The 12,111-nt window shown below is 34.6% G+C and overlaps 1 long non-coding RNA gene across 1 annotated transcript; it reads right to left on the reverse strand.

The window, feature by feature from the left end:
• Nucleotides 1–7,506: 7,506 nt before the first annotated feature.
• LOC141278880 (uncharacterized) lies at nucleotides 7,507–10,348 on the reverse strand. Its single transcript, XR_012332277.1, has 3 exons — nucleotides 10,334–10,348; nucleotides 9,072–9,151; nucleotides 7,507–7,610 (listed from the first exon to the last, which is right to left on the reverse strand). It is a non-coding gene; the product is annotated as an uncharacterized lncRNA (long non-coding RNA).
• Between the last annotated feature and the right edge of the window lie 1,763 nt (nucleotides 10,349–12,111).

The following is a 12,111-nucleotide window of genomic DNA, read 5'->3' on the forward strand; positions in this document are numbered from 1 at the left end:
CCCCTGCATCAGCAGGCCGACTCTCAACCACTGCGCCACGAAGGAAGCCCCATGACTCTTTTTGAATTATGGATTTCTCAGGGTATATGCCCAGTAGTGGGATTGCTGGGTCATATGGTAGTTCTATTTTTAGTTTTTTAAGGAACCTCCATACTCTTCTCCATAGTGGTGGTATCAATTTACATTCCAACAAACAGTGCAAGAGGGTTCTCTTTCCTCCAGCATTTATTGTTTGTAGATTTTTAATGATGGCTATTCTGACTGGTGTGGGGTGATACCTCATTGAAATTTTGATGTGCATTTTTCTAATGATTAGTGATGTTGAGCATCCTTTCATGTGTTTGTTGGCAATTTGTATATCTTCTTTGGAGAAATGTCTATCTAGGTCTTCTGCCCATTTTTGGATTGGGTTCTTTGTTTTTTGATATTGAGCTGCATGAGCTACTTGTATATTTTGGAGATCAATCCTTTGTCAGTTGCTTCATTTGCAAATATATTCTCCCATTCTGAGGTTTGTCTTATCGTCTTGTTTATGGTTTCCTTTGCTGTGCAAAAGCTTTTAAGTCTCATTAGGTCCCATTTGTTTATTTTTGTTTTTATTTCCATTTCTCTAGGAGATGGGTCAAAAAGGATCTTGCTGTGATTTATGTCATAGAGTATTTTGCCTATGTTTTCCCCTAAGCGTTTTATAATGTCTGCCCTTACATGTAGGTCCTTAATCCATTTTGAGTTTATTTCTGTGTATGGTGTTAGGGAATGTTCTAATTTCATTCTTTTACATGTAGCTGTCCAGTATTCCCAGCACCACTTATTGAAGAGACTGTCTTTTCTCCATTGTATATTCTTGCCTCCTTTATCAAACATAAGGTGACCATATGTGTGATCTCTGGGCTTTCTATCCTGTTCCATTGATCTATATTTCTGTTTTTGAGCCAGTACCATACTGTCTTGATTACTGTAGATTTGTAGTATAGTCTTGATTACTGTAGATTTGTAGTATAGTCTGAAGTAAGGGAGCCTGATTCCTCCAGCTCCGTTTTTCCTTCTCAAGATTGCTTTGGCTATTCAGGGTCTTTTGTGTTTCTATACAAATTGTGAAATTTTATTTTTCGAGTTCTGTGAAAAATGCCACTGGTAGTTTGATAGGGATTGCATTGAATCTGTAGACTGCTTTGGGTAGTAGAGTCATTTTCACAATGTTGATTCTTCCAATCCAAGAACATGGTATATCTCTCCATATGTTTGCATCATCTTTAATTTCTTTCATCAGTGTCTTACAATTTTCTGCATACAGGTCTTTTGTCTCCTTAGGTAGGTTTATTCCTAGATATTTTATTCTTTTTGTTGCAATGCTAAATGGGAGTGTTTTCTTAATTTCTCTTGTAGATTTTTCATCATTAGTGTATGGGAATGCAAGAGATTTCTCTGCATTAATTTTGTATCCTGCTACTTTACCAAATTCACTGATTAGCTCTAGTAGTTTTCTGTTAGCATCTTTAGGATTCTCTATGTATAGTATCATGTCATCTGCAGACAGTGACAGTTTTACTTCTTCTTTTCCAATTTAGATGCCTTTTGTTTCTTTTTCTTCTCTGATTGCTGTGGCTAAATCTTCCAAAACTATGTTGAATAAGAGTGGTGAGAGTGGGCAACCTTGTCTTTTTCCTGATCTTAGTGGAAATGGTTTCAGTTTTTCACCATTGAGAATGATGTTTGCTGTGGGGTTGTCATATATGACTTTTATTATGTTGAGGTAGGTTCCCTCTATGCCTACTTTCTGGAGAGTTTTTATCATAAATTGATGTTGAATTTTGTTGAAAGCTTTTTCTCCATCTCTTGCGATGATCATATGATTTTTATCCTTCACTTTGTTAATATGGTATACCACAATGATTGATTTGCGTATATTGAAGAATCCTTTCATTCCTGGGATAAACCCCACTTGATCATGGCGTATGATCCTTTTAATATGCTGCTGGATTCTGTTTTCTAGTATTCTGTTGAGGATTTTTGCATCTATATTTATCAGTGATATTGGCCTGTAGTTTTCTTTTTTTTGACCTCTTTGTCTGGTTTTGGTATTAGGGTGATGGTGGCCTCGTAACATGAGTTTGGGAGTGTTCCTTCCTCTGCTATATTGTGGAAGAGTTTGAGAAAGATAGGTGTTAGCTCATCTCTAAATGTTTGATAGAATTCACCTGTGAAGCCATCTGGTCCTGGGCTTTTCTTTGTTGAAAGATTTAATCACAGTTCCAATTTCAGAGCTTGTGATTGGTCTGTTTATATTTTCCATGTCTTCCCGGTTCAGTCTCAGAAGGTTGTGCTTTTCTAAAAATTTGTCCATTTCTTCCAGGTTGTCCATTTTATAGGCATATAGTTGTTTGCAGTAATCTCTCATGATCCTTTGTATTTCTGCAGTGTCAGTTGTTACTTTTCCTTTTTCATTTCTTATTCTATTGATTTGAGTCTTCTGCCTTTTTTTCTTGATGAGTCTGGCTAACGGTTTATCAATTTTGTTTATCTTCCCAAAGAACCAGCTTTTAGTTTTATTGTTCTTTGTTATGGTTTCCCTTCATTTCTTTTTCATTTATTTCTGTTCTGATCTTTATGATTTCTTTCCTTCTGCTAACTTTGGGTTTTTTGTGTTCTTCTTTCTCTAATGGCTTTAAGTGTAAGGTTAGGTTGTTTATTTGAGATGTTTCTTGTTTCTTGAGGTAGGATTGTATTGCTATAAACTTCCCTCTTAGAACTTCTTTTGCTGCATCCCAAAGGTTTTGGGTCGTCGAGTTTTCATTGTCATTTGTTTCTAGGTGTTTTTGATTTTCTCTTTGATTTCTTCAATGATCTCTTGGTTATTTAGTAGTGTATTGTTTAGCCTCCATGTGTTTGTATTTTTTACAGATTTTTTCCTGTAATTTATTTCTAGTCTCATAGTGTTGTGATCAGAAAAGATACATGATATGATTTCAATTTTCTTAAATTTACCAAGGCTTGATTTGTGACCCAAGATATGACCTATCCTGGAGAATTTTCCATGAGCACCTGAGAAGAACGTGTAATCTGTTATTTTTGGATGGAATGTCCTATAAATATCAATTAAGTCCATCTTGTTTAATGTGTCATTTAGCTTGTGTTTCTTATTTATTTTCATTTTGGATGATCTGTCCACTGGTGAAAGTGGGGTGTTAAAGTCCCCTACTATTATTGTGTTACTGTTGATTTCCCCTTTTATGGCTGTTAGCATTTGCCTTATGTATTGAGGTGCTCCTGTGTTGGGTGCATAAATATTTACAATTGTTGTATCTTCTTCTTGGATTGATCCCTTGATCATTATGTAGTGTCCTTGCCTCTTGTAATAGTCTTTATTTTAAAGTTTATTTTGTCTGATATGAGAATTGCTACTCTAGCTTTCTTTTGATTGCCATTTGCATAGAATAACTTTTTCCATCCCCTCACTTTCAGTCTGTATGTGTCCCTAGGTCTGAAGTGGGTCTCTTGTAGACAGGATGTATTCGGATCTTGTTTTTGTATCCATTCTGGCAGTCTGTGTCTTTTGTTTGGAGCATTTAATCCATTTACATTTAAGGTAGTTATCAATATGTATGTTCCTATTACCATTTTCTTAATTGTTTTGGGTTTGTTATTGTAGGTCTTTTCCTTCTTTTGTGTTTCCTGCCTAGAGAAGGTCCTTTAGCATTTGTTGTAAAGCTGCTTTGGTGGTGCTGAATTCTCCTAGCTTTTGCTTGTCTTTAAAGTTTTAATTTCTCCATCGAACCTGAATGAGATCCTTGCTGTGTAGAGTAATGTTGGTTGTAGGTTTTTCCCTTTCCTCACTTTAAATATGTCCTGCCACTCCCTTCTGGCTTGCAGAACTTCTGCTGAAAGTTCAGCTGTTAACCTTATGGGGATTCCCTTGTATCTCATTTGTTGTTTTTCCCTTGCTGCTTTTAATATTTTTTCTTTATATTTAATTTTTGATAGTTTGATTAATATGTGTCTTACATGTTTCTCCTTGAATTTATCTTGTATGGGACTCTCTGTGCTTCCTGGACTTGATTAACTATTTCCTTTCCCATATTAGGGAAGTTTCCAACTATAATCTCTTCAAGTATTTTCTCAACTATAATCTCTTCAAGTATTTTCTAAGTCCCTTTCTTTTTCTCTTCTTCTTCTGGGACTCCTATAATTCGAATGTTGTTGCATTTAATGTTGTCCCAGAGATCTCTGAGACTATCCTCAATTCTTTTCATTCTTTTTTCTTCATTCTGCTCTGCAGTAGTTATTTCCTCTATTTTATCTTCCAGGTCACTTATCCATTTTTCTGCCTCAGTTATTCTATTTATTCCTTCTAGAGAATTTTTAATTTCATTTATTGTGTTGTTCATGATTGTTTGTTTGCCCTTTAGTTCTTCTAGATACTTGTTAAACGTTTCTTGTATTTTCTCCATTCTATTTCCAAGATTTTACATCATCTTTACTGTCATTCCTCTGGATTCTTTTTCAGGTAGACTGCCTATTCCCTCTTCATTTGTTTGGTCTGGTGTGATTTTACTTTGCTCCTTCATCTGCTGCATATTTCTCTATCTTCTCATTTTGCTTCACTTTTGTTGGTGTGTTTGGGGTCTCCTTTTTGCAAGCTGCAGGTTCGAAGTTCCCATTGTTTTTGGTGTCTGCCCCCAGTGGGTAAGGTTGGTTCAGTGGCTTGTGTAGGCTTCCTGGTGGAGGGGACTGGTTCCTGTGTTCTAGTGTATGAGACTGGATCTTGTCTTTCTGGTAGGCAGGACCGCATCCAGTGGTGTGTTTTGGCGTGTCTGTGAACTTATTATGATTTCAGGCAGCCTCTCTGCTAATGGGTGCAGTTGTATTCCTGTCTTGCTAGTTGCTTGGCATGGGGTGTCCAGCACTGGGTTTTGCTGGTTGCTGAGTGAGCTGGGTCTTGGTGTTGAGACAGAGATCTCTGGGAGAACTCTAACCGATTGATATTACATGGTGCCGGGAGGTCTCTGGTGGTCAATGTCCTGAACTCAGCTCTCACACCTCTGAGGCTCAGGCCTGACACCCAGCCAGAGCACCAAGACCCTGTCAGACATACAGTCAATTTTGGAGGCTGAAAGTTACCTCTCCAAGATGGAGGTCCAGGAAAGCCGGTGGTGTAGTACCATTCCAAGACACAATTCTGAAGGCCTTTAGAAACAGGCTGCAAGCGCGCTTTCAGGGCAAAGAGGCCAGTCTGTAGTACCTTTTGTTTTCCTGTGTGCTCCATCTAGCTTCAGTTGCTCATAGGTTGCCATGGGCAGAGGCCTTGCACCGACGCTTCAGGCCATAATTCCTGGTGAGAAACAGCTAGCCATAAGTCTTTAATATATCAGGGATTTATTTTGGTATAAAGTATGATGTAGGATGTGTATGTGTGTATGTGCATGTGTGTATTTGTAGTGTTAACCAGTTATTCTACTGCCTTTTATTGATTAATCCATTTGGTCATCTTACTGATTTAAAATGGCTACTTAAGATTCATTAAGTATTTATGTATAATTATCTTTACTTCTCACCTTTCATCATTATTGCATTGACCTATCCATATGCTCTGTTGCTGTTACTAAACTGTCTTATTAATGATATGTTTATAAACTTTTTAATGGTTGTGAGAGAAAACTCTTTCCATGCTTTACTATTTTTTATTCGAAGTGTGTGTGTACCCAAATGATGTTTAGAATTACTTAGTCAAGTTTATGGTACCCTCCCAAAGTTAAACTTTGGGTTAGAATGGTCTTATATGTGATTAATTTAGGAAATCTTGCTGTCACTCTCTTCCTAATCTTTCTATTGAAGAACAAAGTACGTTTCTTCATTTTCATCTTTCCTTTAAATTCCATAGAAAATTTATGTAGTTTATCTCATAAAGTTCTGGGAAATTTATTTTAGTTCATTGCTTATATTTCATACTTTTCCTGACTACTATATATGACTCATTTTTTATTTTATTTTAATGGCTTGTCATTTGTATGTAGGAAAATTTTATTTCTCTATTATTTTCAATCAAGCTATACTACTGTGTATATTAGTTCTAATAGATTTTTAGTTAATTCTTTTGAATTTCCCAAGTTGAAAATCATGTCATCAACAATGTATGTTTACTTTTCCTCTTTTGATTATACATTTATATATTTTTAAAATTTTGTTTTCCTGAATAATAATTTTAGAACTTCTGTGAAGGATGTTAAAAAAATATTGTTTATGTTGGCCAACTTTGTCCTCCCCTGAGATTAAAGGAAAGGTCTCCAGTGCCTAGCCATTTGATAAAAAGCTTATTCAGTCTAGATAACAACATATTATGTTAAGGAAATACACAGATATTTCATCATCCCACTGCTTTTTGTTGTTTCCCTTATATCATTTCATCCTTATTTCTGATTTAATTTGCTTGTAGTGCTTGATCATTAAGTATAATAGCAACTTTTACTTTGTGATATTGATTTGTTACCCTTTTATTTCTTGTTAAGATTTTTTAAATTAGGAATACATGCTGAATATTGTTTGGTGGGCATTTATCAGTTGGACCATAACAGTTTTTCTCCCTTGATACACTGATGTGATGCACTATATTAATAGATTTCCTAATATTAAACTATCCATTATATTTAATATATTAATAGATTTATATGCTCCTACTTTAAGTTTTTACTGTATTTTTATATGTGAAATTAGTCTGTAATTTTCTTGCACTATATATTTCAGGTTCTAATATCAATTTCTATAGCTGATATCAGAGAAGTGAAACTGTAAAATAAGAACAATCTCTAAAATTCATTGATTTAATATGTTGCTAAAAATTTACTAGCAGAAAAGAGAATATTGATTTATGGGAAAATTTTCTTGTGATATAAAGTTTTTATGAAACAGTCTCACCTTAAATGTGAGATGACACATTTCATTTGAAAATATGTTTTCTATGTTTACTTCTGTTTATAAAAATGAAAAAGTAAAATCATTCTTTTAACTACCATTTGAGAAAAAGAAATATGAGTGTATGAATAAAAAATGGAATGTTACAAGTAAAAATAAAAGAAAAAAAATGAAGCATATGATTTCCTCAGTGTCACTTTTAGGATAAACTATGTAGGGTTCTTAATTGGACACTTAGAGGAACATATATTTCCAGGTATATGGGGTTGTAAAAGTTTATTCATTTTTGTGCATACAAATCAAATGGAGTATATGTCATCTGGCCTTGTGATGATGAGCTATCCAAGATATTTCAGTTAAACTTTTTCACAACCACGTTTTTGATAATTTATTCATGAAAACTATAAAATCTTTTTTAATGGAACTATTATAAATTAATCATATGTTTTAGTACTCAATCATGAAAACAATTATATAGGAAATTGTGAATAGTGAATTTATTTGTTAATTTTTAAATTTCCCTTAGGATATGTGGTATATTCATTTCCCTGTCCACTGAAGAAAATCACACAACATAAAATTGCGAGTTAAGTTTTATTTGGGGACCTTACTGAAGACTATGGCCCAGGAGACAGCCTCCCAGACAACTCTGAGGAACTGCTCCAAAGAGGTAAGGGAGGAGCCAGGATACATAGGAGATTTTGCTGGGGAAGAAAAAACAAAGAAACATGTAGTTGAACATCAAAAGATTACTGCTAATCAGAAAAACAGACATCTCAAGTTAATGATTTTAGCACTTTTCTATGTATGAGAAGAAGCAAGAATCTGGACTCATTGAAATTATTCCTTAGATTTGCATCTTAACTATCTCAGGCTAGTATCCAAAGTGCACCATTGGCAGGGTGGAGGGGGTGGGGCGCTGTGTAGTGGCTAACGGCTTGATGATGGGCAACATTCCCTTTTCCACATCCCATTGCCTGCAAGACTTACCTAATATGAGGAGAACCACAAGACAGTAAAAAATATTGAAGAACTCCCAGGCCATGCCAAGCATGGACATTTAAGTCTACAGTTCATGAGAATACTGAGTCAGATGGAAAAGACAATTATTAAAATCTAAGAAAAGAAAAAGTTTGGTAACTACAAAGGCAATAATGGGTCTGGAGAGATTTGACAGAAATTAGACGAAGTGGGAGTTGATGCTGGGAATGATAAAAGATGCAGCAAAAATGCAAATAGATCAAACAGGAAAATCAGGAACAATTTCCATGACTGTTGAACAGTATGCCCTCACATTCATTCCCTGAAAGGCTTGGCAGGGCAGGCTTTCAAAGGGATCATCCAAACACACACAATTATGTTTTTATTAGTAATACATTTAATTTATTTGGCTCCTTTCTTCAAGTGCAAGTTAAGTAGATCCATTTTTCAGCAAACTGCTATAGATCACATGCAGTTGCTGGTCAGCTCAGAATGTTTTCTCCATTCGTTTTCAACACTGGAATGAAAATTTCAGCAAAGCAAAGGGACAAAAAACTACATTATTTTTTTAAAGAGGGGATGCATTTAATGACAGTCTATCCTAAAATAGTAATAATAATTAGTAAAAGATGGTCAACTTTGAGGAAGAAAAGGGAGTTGGGGAGGATTCATGGAGTAGATAGGTAAGTAACACATATTTAGTCAAAAGTGTGACAAGAAAGGGAAGTTAATTATAATTTAGTTAAATCTTTCTATAAGTCAGGAAATGTGCCAAGAATTTTCATCTACAGTCCATCTTTTAATACTCAAACAACCATATGATATAGTATTATCTCTCTTTTAAATGTGAGAAAATTAGAGGTTCAGATAACAAAAGTAACTTGCCATAGTCATTCTGTTAGCAAACTTCGTAAGTTAGATCAGAGTCAATCCCGTTATCCTTCGTAGTCACAAATGATAGGCTGTGCACATATTTTGTTTGGCACAAATTTCTTTTTTAATTTCAAATTAGTGACCAACATTTTAAAAATAAGGAGTTTAAACTTTTTTTTTTTTTTTTTTTTTAAGAATCGGATATCTGTCAGTTATGGACAGACCTGTAGAATCTAAGTAGCAGTAAGGAAAATGTCCTTCCTGTTAGTCAGCTCCCCATTGCTGGTGTAAGTATATGTATTATATATTACCTAAAGCTTCCTGAATCAGTTCACATCTTACATTACCCTCTGGCCCTTGAGGTGCAGACTTCTTCTAAAAAGAAAAGAGGCTAGAAAGCATACAAGAAAATGAAAAAAAGGTGAGATAATTCACATGGTATCACACACTCACAAACACAAACATGATATATCAAGACTTTCAAAATGAAGTCAAGGAAAAGCTGAAGAAAAAAAAAGACCTCAAAAAAGTAAACAAGATTTAAAAAGGTCCTGAATCTATTGGATTGATATACAAAGTAAAAACTAATGTAAGTTATATTTTATTTTCTGATTACTCTTCTTAATTGGAATGTCCTCCAGCAGTTAAAATAAACATATATTTTTTTAGATCACCATTTGAGAAAATCATCCTGGAATAACTAGCACATAATTGTCTAATGGGGGAAGCACGTACATAACACTCTGAAGGCTAAAAATCTCCTTGTCCACAATAGCAAGTTCATTGTAAAGCATCCTTTTTGTTAAGGGTTTCCCACAATTATGCATGCAGAAAACATACATGGTGATCTCTAAAATTAACTAACATTTTTACGATGTTTGGGAAACTGTTATTTTTTGCCTTTATAATACACAGAGAAACTCAGACAGAGGATTGATTAAGGTGCCCTGACTTAATAAAGGGAATTATTTAAAGAAATGGAATTGGAAATTTTTTGTACCATACCCTCTATTTGTAAAACCATATTTACAGCACCAATTTATATTCAATGTCTGTACATCATTCGGGAATTACAAAATCTATTATTTAATACACTGAGACTTGATTCTACATTTTAAATAGGTCTTCTGTTGTTAAAATACAGCATGAGATGATGTGGTGTCTTTATAATTGTCTATCTAATTTGATTATTGGAGATTGAAAACACACATAATTCAGATTTCCAAATAAGTGTATCTGCTGGTTTGGTATGATTTGTTTTGTTTTGTTTTGACAGAGTAATGATTAAGTCTAAACTCAGGAATTAAGCCACCTGGATTCAAATCCTATTTCTGCCATTTACTAATTGTGTGACCAGAGGCAAGTTGCTTTCACATTCTTGACCTCTGTTTAGGAATCTTATAAAGAAGGATAATCATAATACCTCTCTCCTACAGTTTTGAGAAAATTAAACGAGAAAAATGCATATAGGATACTTAGCAAAATATCTGGCATATACTAAGTAAATATTGGATATTATTATAATTGTTACATTAATTAAACTACCCTCACAATTGGCAGGTTTCTACCTTACCTCAGGGGCTGTCTCTAATAGAAGAAAGGAGAACTGCAGGGAATAGATTAATTTAATTAAACCTGAAAAAAAACGAAATTACTCAGAGCATGGACTATTTCAGTTCTATGTCACCTGAACACATCTGTGTCAGAGCTATAGCAAACATATTCATTGTATTTTTCTCTGTATCAAGTCAATGGGTTGACTTTTCACAATTATTCAAGGATTGAAATAAGTCCCACTACTGCTAACAACTAAATTCGAGAATTGGTTTGCTCTTGAAAACTGCCAGCACAGTATTAGCACCTTATTTTTGATACGTGCAACTTTAAGGAGTACTAAGCTGAAAAGCTATTCTGGGAAGATTGGACATAACCTTCATAAGACATTATTCAATAAAAAACTCTGATCCTAATTTTCAATTTATATGTGCTTAAAAGAGTCAACAACGCACCGAGGACTACCAGTGTTCAATACTCCACCAGTGAGAAAAAAGCATTTTGGTATGAGAGAATCAATGAGAAACAAGTTCAAACAACTACACCATTTGCTAACAAGAACAACCTATCTTTCTGGCCTCCCCTTACACCATCCCTGGCTTGTTCACTGTTGTCTAGTTACACTGGCTTCTCAGGCCTTTTGTGTTAATCATCTCCTCTGCCTGAAATACTCCTTCCTGTACTTGCCATATGACTAGCTCTTTGCCATCTGAGGGAGGATCTGACATAATAAATATCAAATATCAACTCATCTGATAAAGCATTTTTTGATTACATTAAAGATGCTACATACTCCCCGGCACTCTCTCTCATATCCTTCTTCTTCAACATATTATTTCCATTATTACAAAGTCTATAAATATAGGTTTATTATTTTTAATATTTATTTGTTTGAATATATCTATATTTTTATATCATAAGCTTAATGAAGACAAAAACCCTTTTTGCCTTATTCACCAATCTATCTCCTACACATAAAACATTTTCTGAGGCAAATGATGGGAATCCTGAAAGTAATTGTTCATTGATAGGCTAAACCATTCATCAGTTTCTACTCCTCTATAACGTGAATAGTAGGAATACAGGCCTGTTTAATTGTGCTTCTTAGGATGGAATAAGTCCTTCATGAATAAAAAAGCTAATTTTAAAGATGATATTCTCATGCTGAATTCAATAACAAATAGAGATAAATTCCAAGAGGGAGATGCAATCAGTTTGTACAGAAGAGGTTTAGAGAAGAGAGCAAACTATGTGGACTTTGGTAAAACTGTGTGATTGAAACAAAACCTTGGCTTTGGTACTTATCTTTTAAAAGCTAGCAAAAGGATGTGGACAAGCAGACACGAGCTGTCGAAAGCCATTTTAGGCAGGAGGGAAGAGCAAAGATAAAGAGGTGAGCAGGAGCTTTATGTCTGGGGCTCGAATTAAAGTATTTTTCTAAGAGAAACAGAATTTGTGCTGGGCAGTGACTGGACAAATTTGGGTAAGTAGGGCATAACAAATCACCTCAATATTGAAAGCCAGGCAGAAGAGTCCAGAATTGATGTAATCATTACAAATCTCCCTTTCCATAACACTCATGCCACTCCATGTAAATCTCTATCTTGAACTCTGTTCTGCCATGTTTGCAACTATATGACACTCAATATTAAGGACTGTACCTTTATTAACCATTGTACCCCAACACCTAGAACAGTTGCTAACATCTAGCAACCACCGAAAATATTTGAAAAAATAATAAGCCATGAGAAACCTCTGAATGCTTTTGAATATTAAAATAACAGGGTAATAGTTGTA

The sequence above is a fragment of the Tursiops truncatus genome, chromosome 6 (genome assembly GCF_011762595.2).
Source record: "Tursiops truncatus isolate mTurTru1 chromosome 6, mTurTru1.mat.Y, whole genome shotgun sequence".
NCBI classification, from domain to species: Eukaryota; Metazoa; Chordata; class Mammalia; order Artiodactyla; family Delphinidae; genus Tursiops; species Tursiops truncatus.